This window comes from Peromyscus californicus, unplaced genomic scaffold (genome assembly GCF_007827085.1).
Source record: "Peromyscus californicus insignis strain IS unplaced genomic scaffold, ASM782708v3 Scaffold_16__1_contigs__length_79575227, whole genome shotgun sequence".
NCBI classification, from domain to species: Eukaryota; Metazoa; Chordata; class Mammalia; order Rodentia; family Cricetidae; genus Peromyscus; species Peromyscus californicus.
Window position 1 is genome coordinate 20,688,870 of NW_026294458.1, and position 14,939 is coordinate 20,703,808.

Below are 14,939 nucleotides of genomic sequence, written 5' to 3' on the forward strand. Positions count from 1 at the left end.
GAGCGCCAGGCTGAATGAGCCATGGTGAGAAGCTGCGGTGGTAGCTTCCTTCCTGAGATGCCAGCTGGCCACTGCGGTTCTGTGGTGGAGAGAACATTTATTTATGTGTTGGGAAACATCTGTGAAAAACAGTGTGGCTGCTGGGTGTGTGGACCAATTAATTCCCTTCTTTGCCAGTTGCATATGAGTTAATGTGCATCACCGCTCCACAAGTGACTGAACAGGGAGATGTCACATGACTACAAAGAACGCAAAATCGAGGAATTCAGGAATGGCTGGTTACCTCTTTCTAGGAAGAGACAGGAAGGATTTGATTGGGAAACGCAAGCGTCCATTTTGGTTGTTTTTCTTTAAGATAGATAGATGATAGATAGACAGACAGACAGATCTATAGATAGGTAAAAATGGCTTATTTCATGGTAAAAAAAAATCAGGCAAAAATTTCACAATAAAAAGTTAAGAAGGTATAAACGAATGATCAAAAACTGAACTTAGCTAAATAACTTACTAAGAAAGAAAACTAGTATATTTTGACTTAAAAACAATCTTTTTAAAGTGAAAAATACAATAATGCAGGGGAAAAAAGAGAGGTAAAAAGGTTAGAATCTTCTAAAAAGTCTGTCACCAAGACACCTTATTTTGATGACTCTGTATTTACACACCAGACTGTACAGAGCTTGGGCCATATTATGCATCCCAGCCTATAACAGTTTTTTCATTTCACAATGTGTGTTTATTATCATAAATGCATAATGATCATATTTGCTGTGGGATGTTCTGTATGTCAAATGTGTTGCTGATTGGTCAATGAATAAATCACTGATTGGCAGTGGCCAGGCAGGAAGTATAGGCGGGACTAACAGAGGGGAGAATTGAGAGAACAGGACGCTGGGTGAGAGAGACACTGCCAGCCGCCATCAGGATAAGGAAGATGTAAAGTACCGGTAAGCCACAAGCCACGTGGCAAGGTATAGATTAATAGAAATGGATTAATTTAAGCTGTAAGAACAGTTAGCAAGAAGCCTGCCACGGCCATACAGTTTGTAACCAATATAAGTCTCTGCGTTTACTTGGTTGGGTCTGAGTGACTGTGGGACTGGCGGGTGACAGAGTTTGTCCTGACTGTGGGCCAGGCGGAAAAACTCTAGCTACACATATTTAATGAATTCACAGTGGTTCACAGTAGGCATGACTCAAAATCCTAGTAAGCCATTTATTCTGGGGAGTTAAACATTTTATTTTGTTACAGTTATTTATTATTATTATTATTATTATTATTAATATTTTCTGAGACAGGGTTGTTTTTGTGTAGCCCTGGCTATCCTGGAACTCTTTCTGTAGACCAGGCTGGCCTCTGCCTCCTGAGCGCTGGGACTAAGGGCGTGGCTCAACTCTGTGTATGAGACAGACTCACTCTGCACCTCAGGATGATCTCAAACTCCCTCTCGTCCAGCTTTGGCCCCTCAAGTGAGGGATTACAGGTACACCACCATTCTGGCTTCAAATACTTCTTTGATGTTAGGATTCACTTCAAGAGTAGAAAAAAACCTGTGTCTTGAATTCTTTGGGGGTTGGGGGTGCAGAGATAATGTGTTCCTCATAAAAATTAGTTGTATTTCTCTTTAACCAACACTTTGTTTTGTGTAGAAGAGATGCTGATCTGCTTCCTGTGTTGCTGTGTGTTCCGGGTTTAGCCTGCTCCTCCTGTGATTGGTGGAACTCTAAAGAAGGTGGGACTCAAACGTTCTACCCCACCCTCAGGGGGCTGTGTGGTAAGGCTTGTTTTAAAGAGATCTGAGGAAAACGCTTTAGGGAAGTATGAAGCAAAGGTTTAAATTGCTGGGCAAAGGATTACTGAGGGAAGCAGCCAGGGAGGGATCCAACAGATAGGAGGCGCAGGAATGGGTTTTCTAGATACAGAAATGGGGAGGGGTGGGATCATTATACAGAAATGGGGAGGGATGGGATCAATGAAGGAAGTCGGCAGAAACCCGACCAAAGGAAAGAGAAAGGAAAGTAAAGCTGAAGGAGGAACGGAGGAGCAGGTACTTCCCGAAGCACTTCCCAGAGCTGGAGATGAGATGGGTGGAGATCCTGTGAGGCGAAGATAGGAAGTGTTGGGAGGTGACCTGGGGCAGGAAACTGAAGAACAGAGGAACAAGGCCAAACTAACACAGGCCTTTGTTGGGGAAGCAACAGGTCCCTAAAGACAGAGAAACCAGCATCCACTGCCTAGATAGGAGCTAGCTTGGCTGTGGGAGCATCATGGGTAAAATGGGAGGCCGGGTGGTTAGGAACATCGGACAAAGACCTACACTATGTTCTTGGATTTTTTTTTTTTTTTGTCATTCTGTTTCTTTTGTTGTTTGCTGTTACAGGCTCTTGATGTGTATCCTGGGCTAGCCTGGAGCTTACGGTGTAGCGCAGGCTGGCTGCAGCAAACTCAAGATCTTACCTCAGCCTCCTGACTGTGTACTACCATGACTGATTTAAAATTCCTAATTAACAGCATGGGATTTCTTTCAGTGGAAAGAGGAACATATCTGCTACTCAAGAGGAAAAGATGTGGGGTGCCAGGACAAATCATGTAGTGGAAGGAGGTAGAAAAAACAGCTTAAGTTGTGAAAAGGCTTTTGATCCAACAATTAATGAGCCGCACAAGGACACACTGCCAGACCAGAGCTTAGTTTTGTGCAGATGTTTTTCAGAATGAATGATTATTTTCCAAACTCGGCCTGTTAGGACAGTGGCCAAGAGAACCTACCAGGGAGGTGGACTTGTTATTACAAAATGACTGTGGAAATGACCAAGATGGAGCGCCAAAGATGCCGAACCCAAAGATGGATGCCGAGAGGTCACAAGCTTCCTGTGTAAGATAGCTGAGTTCTGGGAATCCAGTGGAGGAGTTCTCCCATGACACTGTGGAACAACAGAGCACACACCAACAAACCAAACCTGCTGGATGCAGGGAGGGGACAAAGAAGGAGAAACCTGGCCTGTAGTTCGTCTTTTTCCTGTGTTTGGATTGCACCAGGATGAGAGGAAGGGAGGGAGAAGAGAGAAAGTGAGGACTGAGGGTGGAGGGGGCGTTGAGAGCCTCCTCATGGCTCCTCTAACAGACCTGCAGCTGCAGGAGATGAGCTCTGCCTTGCAGGAGCTCAAATCCAATTAAGAAAACAAAGTCCCTCATCATGAAACACACACCCATGATGAATTACTTAGGAGAAACAGGGCAGCTGGTGTGCACGGTGAGCAGGTGCTCCTGGGAACAGCTTCCTGGTTGTAGACCGTTTCTGAGGCCTCTGGACAGTTGTTGCTTCAAGAGGAGGTTCCAGATTGTGAACAAGGCAGGGAGGGAGAAGCCAGGCATGGCTGCGAAGGCATGCAGAATGCAGATGTGGTCACATTGCCACCACTGAAAAGCAGGGCCTTGGACTTGGGGACCAGGAGGACGGTGTCCACCACCCAAATACGGGATGCCCCGTGTTCCCAGTCTCTCACCTTAACTCCCCCCCTTCAGGGCAGTTGAGGGGATGAAAAAAAAAATCAAGTGAAAAAAAGAAAAGTATTTCCGACATGTAATAGATGCTCCGTATTATATAGCACTACTCTTAGATATAAAGGTACTGGCTAGAAATTGGAGGACAGAAAAATTATGATATTGAAAAATTAGAACCTTCAGGAATAAAAGTGTTGAACAGTATCAGAGCCGCTAAAAGACGAAGCAGGTAGAGCAGGGTTGTGAGAGGGTGGTCCACAGACCATCATCACCGTCATCTCTTGGGAGCTATAGGGACTACAGACATTGGGCTCCACCCCAAGCTGCCTCAATCAGAGTTCCAATGGGTGGAAATCAGCAATCTACATGTCATAATACTTATATCACCTTAAAATCAGAGAGCACTGGAGGAGAGGTCTTAGAAAGTTCCTTGGCCAAGAGATGAATCCAAAATAGATATTCTCCACTCTCGTGTGACTGCAAACCCATCTTCTCACCTGTGCGGGAGACTCCTCGGTTTACAAAGGAAGCCTTGGAGATTCTCCAAGGAAAACAACAGTGAGAGAAAGAATTAGGGTTGATCCCAGCTGCTGAGTCTAGCCACAGGAAGTGGAGTGCATGCATTTGGGTTAGTCTTGTACATTTGCGGGCTAAGACACAAAACATCTTTACACTTTTAGAGCTTTGAGAATTTTGAAGTAATCGACTTCTACTGGTCCATTTAACTTACATATCAATGCCATGTAACGGATACGCTTAGCATGCCCCATCTGTACGGAAAGTGGTGGAGAGATCTCTATGGCGTGTCAGAGGCTGGATTTGAACCCAGTGGGCGACACCAGAGTCCACGACTTTAGCTGCTGGCTGATACTCTTTTGTACACACTATAACACTATAACCACTCCACCATCACTGGAAGCATAGGTTACCCTCAGTGGCTCCCTTTCAGATAACACTCTGAAGAGAACCTCTGATCAAAAGTCTGATGGAGTTTCTGATGAGTTCTCTATGAGAGAGTCCCAGAAATAGAAGTCCTTGGTCAGAAGCGATGAATAGTTTTGAGATTTTTATTACTATATATTAGTTATATATAACAATGGAGCTCGTTATACTTCCGTATGTGTGTGTAATGTATTTTGATTATATCCATCCCCTCTCCTCTTCTTTGTCACCCCCTCACTGTTGCTGATCTCCTTGCCAACTAGCTACCTCTTCTGCTCTCTTTTTAACATTTTATTGACGTGTGTGGGAGTTTTGCCTGCTTGGATGTCTGTGCACCGTGTGTGTGCCGTGCCATGCAGGCCAGAAGGGATCAGATCCTCTGGAACTGGGATTACAGACAGTTGTGGATCACCAGGTGGGTGCTGGGAACCAAACCCAGGGCCTCTGGAAGAGCAGCCAGTGCTCTTAACCACTGAGCCGCCTCTCCAGCCCTCTCCTTCTACTACTTGTGTGTCTTTTATTTACTTTTCTTTTCTGGTTATCCAGTGAGTTCCATTAGGGTTGCTTACAGGAGCATGGGTAATTTACCAGTGCCTATATCACTTAAAGAGACAGGTCACTCAAACATGTACCTTTCTCAAATCCTCAGGGAGAGGTAGGGCCCCGTGATCCCCTGCCTCCTCCATTTATAAGGGCATTTCTAGGCCGTGTTTTGTGCAGGTAATCACAGCTGCTGTGTGATCAACAGCCATGTCCTACCTGGAAGTCAGGCATCCACACTGGTCCCTTCTACCTTCCTTCACTCTTATATTTCTGTCCCTTCTTCCTTGATAGAGCTCTGGGCCTTTGGGGTGATATAAGAAGCTATGAGAAGTTCCAAGGTAGATGTTTTCTACATAGTCTGGTCTGAGGTTAATTATTTTGTCCCACTTCATCAGCATTGTCTTTAACACCTTAATTTACCTGATAAGCCGACTGGTATCTTCATTTAAAAATGTTTGCTGTTTTCTGGCTCTGGAGAGATGGCTCAGCTGTCAAGAGCACTTGTAGCTCTTCCAGAGGACCTGGGTTAGATTCCCAGCATGATGGCCTAGAACTGATGGTAACTCCAGTTTCAGAGAATCAGATGCCCTCTTCTGGCCTCAGAGGGCACTGCATGCATGTGGTGCAGGCAAAGCACTGGTACACATAAAATAAATGTAAACAAAAGTTTACTATTTTCATTCAAGCTGAGTTAGTGCACCTAAAAAACTTCCCAAATTGTATTTTATTAGAGTAAGAATGTTTAACATTAGATCTATCCTCTTAACATTTAAATTTTATTATTTCTTTTACTTGACTTTTTAAATTGTTACTTTTATAATTCGATCATTTTATGCATGGATATAGTTTATTCAGATTACTCTCTCCCCCTTTCCTACCTCCCTTCCTAGTTAACATATTTTTTATGTCTTGTTCCAGTGTACTTCCTCATCTGAAAACTGTTACACCCTTTGTTCATCTTTTAAAAATCATGTTCTTAAAAGTTTTTGTTAAATTCTATGTGTTCTTTACACATTTTTTTTTTGAGACAGAGTCTCATACCCCAGGCTGGTCTTGAACTTGTTAAAGAGCCAACAATGACCTTGAACTCTTGATTCTCTGTATCTCAAAGGGATGGGATTACAAATGTGCCTTCCCATGCCTGGTTCAAGGGTGCTGGGGACTAAACCAGGGCTGTGTGCATGCCAGGCAAGCCCTCTGCCAACTGAGCTACCTCCCCAGCCCGCACATTAAAAAAGGACACCGGATTATTTGTCAATAGTTCAAATATTTATGCGATAAAATACAGTAGTATTTCCCTCCAAACTTCTATTACTTCCATTCTTAGAACTTCTTCATCTTCATAAAGTGTCTGCTGCTTTCCTCTTTAGAAGGTAGAACCTTTCCAAACATTCAAATTCTGGTTTTAATTTGGATCAGCGACTTGAGTATATTTATAACAATAAACTATGACTTCAGCGCTACAGAAACACCATTTTTGAAGGTGAATAGTCTTTGTGCTCCACCAGACCTGCAGTAGATGAGGAGACAACCAGGCGTGGAGAGAGCAGGCACTAGGATGGCATGGAGCCAGCCGCGTCAGCCAGATTTTGGCAAGCTATCCTACCATCCAGAGTCCTGGTGTCCTAGTATGGAAAATAAAGATGATGGTACCTTTTTTTGGGGGGGGGTCCATTTTCTTGGGACACTGATGTTCTGATGGCCAATGAGTTAACAGAGTCCTCTCCCTGTTCACCATCTGTGACGTTGCTACATGAAAGTCTACAGCTCTGAGATTCAATGGTTTGCAAGTCATACATTCACTTGCTCTCTGATTAACTGATTCCTCTGGCCCCTCCAAGGTTCCAGAGTCTATGTGAGACCTTGGAGCTTCGGTGTTGAGTAAGTCTCATGACAACCAACGTCCTGGGTAAAATGAATAAACTTGGTTCAGAGGGCAGGAAAACAGGCACAGAGAAAAACAAGCACTGTGGAGCTTGGCTGGGAGCCCGGACAGTCCAGTTCCAGAGCCCCGTTTTTACCTGCTGTCCGACACAGCCTTTCAGAAGAGGAGGGTGAAAACTGGCCGATTGCGTGGAGCAGAAACAGTTTTGGAATACTGGTCACTTTTAGGAGTATAGAAAGAAGCCATCTGCACCCTTTGTCTCCACTTTGTTCTCTCATCCACAAACAGCACAAAGGTAGGCAGCCCTAACCTCACACACTGATGGGAAAGAATTCTCAATCTTGTGCACTGGGGGTGGGGGTGGGGGTGGTCTAATGCTGTGGTCCTGGACCACGGAACAGGCTTCTTTAGCCTACCCTTGCTTTTCCAGAGCAGTGGGCATCCACCCCCTCTCACAAAACATCTTTGCCTCTTCCAGGCAGCACCCACTCAGTCTGCTACACAGAAAAGATGAACTGAACTGAGGCCTTACGTTACAGAACATTAAGGAATACTATGTGATAAATAAAGACCCTTCAACCACCAGCTTCCCGTAAGAAGAGGAAAACTGGACTTTTCCCTATGGACAAACAGATCACAGAGATGGGGGTGGGACGCTACAATCTCCTTGAGCCTGAATGCTTTCCTTTTTTGTGTGAGAGAAGGGACGGTACCAGGGAACACGGCTTGCGACAAGCGACAAGCCCAACAGACAACATGGAAGAAAGAAGTCCAATGACTTCATTTTCCTCTTTGGTGGTGATTTTGCTTAGTGTGTAAAAGACCTGTTGACAGAGGAGTAGCTAAAATTAGTCTCTTCTCAGCAGGCATCGGATTACCTTCCTTCCACCAGCCCTGATAAGCACTGGAAGAAAACAGGTTCCTACTGGGCTCCCAGGGGAAAAATCAATTATAGATTTGAGACACATACAGGAAAGTTAATCCAACTTAAGAAATCTTCACTCGTCTTGCTTTTTTTCAATGAAAGGAAAGCCGTTGAGGACTGTGTGAGCCAAAGGCCACGGGCTAGATAAGCACTTAGCACACGTATACACACACTTTTCTCTTTCAGTCTTAAATTTTTTTCTTTTTCTTCTTTTAATGAGACAGGGTCTCTCTGCAAGACCATCCATGGCAGAGGTTGACTAGTTTTTCTCAGTTCCATGTAGTCTGCTCCCTTGGTTGACTCTGCCTGATTACAGTGTTTACTCATTTCTGAGGCTCAATACAGTTGTTTGGGGAACTCAATCTAACAGCACACATTTAATGAGCTAGTATCTATCTATCTATCTATCTATCTATCTATCTATCTATCTATCTATCTATCTGTCTGTCTGTCTGTCTGTCTGTCTGTCCGTCCGTCCGTCCGTCCGTCCGTCCGTCCATCCATCCATCCATCTATCTATCTATCTATCTCTATTTAATGTCTTACACCAAAGCCCAGGCTGGTGACAATCCTCCTGTTTCAGCTTCCCAAGTGCTGGGATTACAGGTGTGAACCACCCCATCCAGCTTCTCATTGGTTTTTAACAAGTTCGTGCTAGAACTTCAGTCAATGCTTATTAGATTGTAGGGTCACTTCAGAAAAAAAAGGGGACCAGGTGTGGTGGCACACACCTTTAATCCCAGGAACTAAATCCCAGAACTTGGGAGTCAGAGGCAGGTGGATCTCTGTGAATTCGAGGCCAGTCTGCTCTACGTGGTGAGTTCCAAGACAGCCGGGGCTACGCAGAGAGAGACCCTGTCTCATTAAAAGAAGAAAAAGAAAAAAATAAGAAAAGACAAAAAGAGAGAAAAGTGTGTGTAGAAGTGTGAGAGCTGCCGCGGGCATGATGGAGGGTTATATGTGCTTCACGGCCGTGGTGAACAGTAGGTGAAACTTCATGTTTACTCACCTGAACTGAAGCCAGAGGTTGGGGTAGGGGAGGAGATTACATTTGTTAGGAATCAGTAGACCTTCTTGATCTTATTTTATTTAAGATGTATTTTTATTTTATGTGCATGTGTGAATGTCTGCGTGTGTATGTGTATCATGGGCATGCCTGATGCCTCAGGGGCCAGAAGAGAGCCTTGGATGCCCTGGAAGTGGAGTTATAGGCAGTTGGAAGCTTCCAAGTCAGGGCTGGGAACGGAACCCTGGCCCTCTGCAAGAGCAAGTGCTCTTAACTGCTGAGCCATCTCTCCCACCTCCCACACCCACCCCCGATTCTATCTTATACATTGGAATCAGTCAACCGCACATAAGCACCGCCCAGGTTTGTTTCCCGGTCCTGGGGAATGCCTACATTCCCTTTGTTTATGGCAAGATCACTTGGATGCGAGGCATCCACACTCTACTCTCTCCCTCGTTTCCCACTTGCAGTGAGTCACTGAGTACTGTGCCTCAGTCTACGTGGAAGAAGCATTTGCCTATTTATATTTCAATACCACTGCCACAGCCCCTAGCGTTCAGGACATAGTCATCATAATCAGAGGGGTTTTGATAACTTCAAATGGAGTCATCTGAGTCCCTGTCGGTCAGCACCTCTTTATTCTTTGTACCTCGTTTGTTTGAACCACTTAACAAATCCCAAAGTCTGACATGTTAGAGCAAAGCTTTGTTGTTGTTGTTTTCTCCCCATGACAGAGTTTCTCTGGGTAGCCCTGGCTGTCCTGGAATTCACTCTGTAGCCCAGGCTGGCCTCAAACTCACAGAGATCTGACTGCCTCTGCCTCCTGGGCTTAAAGGTGTGCGCCACCACAAAAACCTAAGCTTAAGGCAGCCTGGGTTTTTGTTAACAATGGCTTTTGTTTTCCCACAGGAACCTCACTCTTCTAACACTCTCTTCTCTTTCCTTAACTGATACAAATACTTCATCTTCCAAGATTCAACTCAAGTGGTGCCTCCTTCACCAGCTTTTTCCTTGGTTGGTAGAACTGACCACACTCCTCCCTTGTGCCTGCTAATGATGCCTCCACAGAGCAAACATAATACTCCCTGCCTGTATAACTTCTGTCCCTAAGAGGAGGGATGGACTCCTTTAAATCCTGGAACTGTGGCTTTCTAATCCATTTTAGCCACAATGGTTAGCATAGTTCTGTGCATATAGAAGGTTTACTGAAGATAATGTTCAATGAATGAAAGTATTTGTTTGAACATGAAGCACACTGCTTTTTAGAGTATCCAAGAAATTACAATGTGAGATTTTTATTCATTTGCAGCATCATTGCAGTGGGTAACACACACACACACACACACACACACACACACACACACACACACACTTACATTCACTAAAAAGGCAATTATGAAGATTTAAAGTAACTCAAACACTAAGTTTTTAAATACCTCCTCTTCTGAAAATGTAAGGACTAGGGATGTGGCTCAGGGCAGAGTTCATGTTTTGCATGTGCAAGGTTAGGGATTAGTTTCCAGGAAAGTTGTGTGTGTGTGTGTGTGTGTGTGTGTGTGTGTGTGTGTGTGTGTGTGTGTGTGTGTCGGAGGATACATCTTTCCATGAGAGCAGTAGATAGGCATAGAGGGGAGGTATTTACAGTCCACCTGCCGCAGCTATTTTTACCTGGGATGCTATTCAGTGATAACACTGAACTGTTACCAAATAAGCAGCATCAGCATTATCTCTGTATTTACCTTCTCAACGGGAAAGTGGATGATTCACATTTAAACTGCAATGCACATTTTATTGTGCACAATAAAATGAAACAGTAGGAATTAAGTTAATCTGAACACTTAATTTAAAAGCAAGAATCAGAGCAATGGAAAAACCACAGGCAACTGAAGACAACACACCCAGCCTGTGACCACAGGACACGCTTTCCCCACGTGCCGGGAACACCAACTGCACGTGGACACACATCAAGTGATAAATGCTTGGTCGCAGCTGGCCTGTTTGGTGACCAGTGGACAAATACCATTCATTCCTAACCAAAAAACAGTCTGACTCAAAAATCAGATCACCTTCACTGTCCCGGACCACCCAAGAACCTCAGCAGGGGGAGCTGTTCTTGAGAAAGCCTTCTCCGGTCTCATAGTCCCATGCATCAACATCCACAGAGCACTTTGTGTCTTTCCCTTGGAGGGCTTATTTCAGCTTGCAATCACATACTTCATAATCGCTTTACTAACAGCTGCCACCCCCAAGCATCTGTAAGCACCAGGAAGGCAGGGGCCTTGTCTGGTCTTATTAACTGCTGTGTCTTATTTACCCAGGAATTGGTGTATAGCAAGGTTCTACACTGTAAGTGGATTCTGATGCTTTTTACATTTTATCCATCCACGTCTCTTGCTTATAAATCATGCAAAACCCCTCGTCAGTCTTGACCTTGCACCCAGCCCGTTCATCTTCATTCCCTAGTTACAACATCACCCTTACTTCCTTAGAAGGGGTCACGTCTAATGGCCTGAACTTTGTGGGGTCCAGATTAAGATGGCAGCACAAAGAAAAATGAAGATAACAAAGGACATGGCTGGAGGAGATTGAGCTTAAACGGCTTACACCGCTTCTAAAGACCCTCTTAATTCAGTGAAAAAGAAGACCAACTACTCTGTTTTAACCTACAAAAAACGGCTTGATCTGTTGATCCTGGAAAAGAGTTGATGGTGTAGATTATCAGCATGAAGACCACATGTGTGGTCCCTTAGGTAAACTACTCGGGAGCTATTCCTGGATGACAGGGCCTGGCCCAGGATTCCTCTTCCTTCAAAGATGCTGGCCTGCAGTTCACTCACTGTTTCCTGGTCTCCTCCATTTCCTCTTTCCTGTCTTCTCTGTCCCTGCTGCCTATCACAAAACCTTGCCTCATCCACAGGACCAGCTTAAAACTTACTTGGCGAGATTCTGTTTTCACCTCTGGACTACAGAGGGTTTGGGGAGATAGACTTCCTTAGCTTCCCTCAGCAGAGCGCAGCACCACTTTACTGTGCAAAGAACAGGTGGGTAGGAAACTTTTCAGGAGCTCTTCCTCAGCCTGCCTCCCTCCAGTCTCTGGAAGGCAAGTAAATCAGTCTTCCCCTGAGCTGGCTCCCTATGCCTGGGACCACTGCTGTGAAAGACCTGGAGAACCACACAGGCAGTCTGTTCCTGAGGAGGAATACTGGGCATGAGGGAGATAGGTTGACATCATGCTTTTCTGGTACGTTGCTTAGGCAGGAAGGAGGTAGATAATCAGAATGGAATAGAGCAAGTACAGGGAGGAAGCACCCGTGTTAGAAAGGAAATAAGTCTCTAGACCACTTGCATTGGTGTTATGTGCACATATTATCAATTAAAAACTACAAGGTCGCCGGGCGGTGGTGGCGCACGCCTTTAATCCCAGCACTCGGGAGGCAGAGCCAGGCGGATCTCTGTGAGTTCGAGGCCAGTCTGGGCTACCAAGTGAGTTCCAGGAGAGGCGCAAAGCTACACAGAGAAACCCTGTCTCGAAAAACCAAAAAAACAAACAAACAAAAAAAACAAAACAACAAAAAAAAAAAAAACTACAAGGTCAAAATAATAACTTCATCCATGTATCCATTTCTTATTTCCAAGGAATATGGAGGCTGATAACCAGACAACCTAATTTGGTGCCACTGAGGCAAGCACCTTGGTAGTGAAGTTGGACACACACACACACACACAGAGAGAGAGAGAGAGAGAGAGAGAGAGAGAGAGAGAGAGAGAGAGAGAGAGAGACTCACGCACACACTGCAGAAAGATGTCTCTCTTCTTGACACTGGGAAAAGTTCTTTCTGACCCTGTCACAGGGAGCAAAGAAACGGAGCCACAAGACACACCCCACAGCCTTGTTTTTTAGTGTGATCTCCTATTCATCCCCGCGGGCCATCCCGGAGCCCGGCATCCTGGGCTTCCAGGTCTGAGCTGCTACTGCTTGCCACTCCAAGACCTCGTTAAAATCCCCTCTGTTAGTCGGGTTCCTAGTGCCCTCCCTCCTGGTGTTCCCTGACCCTACCTGGAGTCCTTGTCCCGGCTCCTTCCACAGGGACACCTGCCGACCCTCTGTCTCCCCAGGACCTGCTGGATGCTGAGCTCAGGATGTCGCACCAGCACGGTTTGCGATGATAAGTTCAATGTGTTGGAGTGGCGTGCTGTACCACCCGGAGCTCCAGGCGCTCGCCTTAGGTCAAGCCACCGAGTCCCGCAGACCCTCTGACAGCCACCGTGACTCGGCCCGGGGCTCCGCCCCTTGTCTGCTCCCCGCCCGCGGATCTCCTGGGGTCCCCGGGTCCCAGGACCCTCGGAGCAGACTTAAAGTCAGAGCGCTAGTCCTGTCTGGAGCTGCCCAGGCTCCCTCGATCTCTCTGGTCAGCGGGAGTTGAGCTGTGCTCTCCGGAGCCAGGCGCTGCGGGCGCGACGTCCCAACCCCCCAAGCCACCCGTCGGGTCTGGTACCTGGGGGACCGAGATCCAGCGCTCAGGTTCTCTTGTCGGCAATGTGACTAGGATCTCCCAGGCCTCGGATCCTCAGATCCTGTTCCTGACGCCGGGAAGACCCCCTTCCCGCTCCTCTCTGGAGATGGAAAGGGGATTACAAGGCGACGTCCTGTGCCAGAGGACGGGGCACTTTTTTCCTAATAAAGATCCAGAAACTCACAGTATAATAAACACTCTTAGGCGGTCTGCTAGAATCCAGGGTTGCCTCAGCGGGCTGCGCGCGATCAGCTCCCTCCCTCCACTGTCCCAGAGGATCAGGTAAGCCTTGCCCCTGCACCGGGGTGTGCTCCTTGAAGGCAGGAGCCCAGCCTGGCTCATAGCTGTTCTCAGGCTCTGGCACAGGGCCTGCCACTTATCATGACACTCGGATGAAGTGGAAAATCAATTTATTTGATAGAAAACCAGCTTTTGCTTTTCAGCCCTAAAGCCTACTTACACTCCTTTGGGTAGGCAATTTGATAGCTAACACACACACACACACACACACACACACACACACACACACACACATCAAACAACTAACTAAACCAATAAATAAAGACAACAAAAAAGTTTGTTTGCAGTAATTTGTAGTAATTTCCAGAACAAAATGTTTAGATGCAAATGTACACAACAGGTTCATTTTTAATATAAAATAATAATATTTAAACAACAGCATTGGAGTTATGGTTCTGTGGGTAAAGTGCTTGCCTATGCAAGCATGAGGACCCACCCGAGTTCAATTCCCTAGAATCCAGGTGAAACCTCCTGGGGAGCATGTCTGCAATCTCAGGGCTTCTACAGCAAGATAGGAAACCTTAAGGCCAGCTAGCCTGCCTTACAAAGCCACCAACTCTGTTCTGGAACAAGGTGGAAGGCCAGCACACATGAATACACACACACACACACACACACACACACACACACACACACACCAAGATAAAAACACAATAAGCAAACACCACCAAACCTACCAATAGGAAATTGGTTAAATAAATTAAGACAGTATGGCTTAATGGGATACCCCACAACCATTATAACACAGACATGGAGACTTTGGTGCTTTCAAGTCTGCTTAGGCCATGCAGACAGTGTTTATTCACAAGGAAAAGAGTAGCAATAGAAAATAGCACGATAATGTGTTTACAAAATAACATCAGGCCACACAAGAACCAAAGCAGAAAATTATTCCTATGCTTAATGACTTCACATCCAAATACAGAATTCTACCCTGTCAACATGCAGATTAACGCCGATCTCAAGGAGTGTTTGGATTATTGAATGAGAAGTTAAAAAAAAATGCCTCAGCATACTCAACAAAAAGTTTCCATTCCTGCTCTTCCCAGGAACACAGACTCAAGTCCATCATGTTAAATGCATCCTCAAGGTGGCCTGGGTCTGCCCATTTGGCTTCCCACCCTTTATGTGTAGGGTAGGAAAAGAGGTCGAGCAAATATTCAAACCCCGAGGTGGTGGAGCATATATGCCTAATAAGAATAAACGTCCCTCTCTGCACATGGCACTGGCGGCATTGCAGAAGATGGGGTGGAAAGACTGTAAAAGGTTGCTGTTGGGGGCACTGCTGCAATATGATGTCTTCTGGACGCAAGGGCTCTTCCATT

The 14,939-nt window shown here is 45.7% G+C and overlaps 1 protein-coding gene across 2 annotated transcripts in view; it reads right to left on the reverse strand.

Moving 5' to 3' along the window:
- Casr (calcium sensing receptor) overlaps positions 1-13,473 on the reverse strand; it is a 77,923-nt gene extending 64,450 nt beyond the window's left edge. Inside the window, exon 1 of one of the 2 annotated variants that reach the window (XM_052740615.1) lies at positions 13,297-13,473. The gene's annotated coding sequence lies outside the window, so the exon portion shown is untranslated. Of the gene's footprint in view, positions 1-12,857; positions 13,252-13,296 lie in introns of those variants that run through there. The other variant, XM_052740614.1, reaches the window with a different exon arrangement.
- Positions 13,474-14,939: the final 1,466 nt, after the last annotated feature.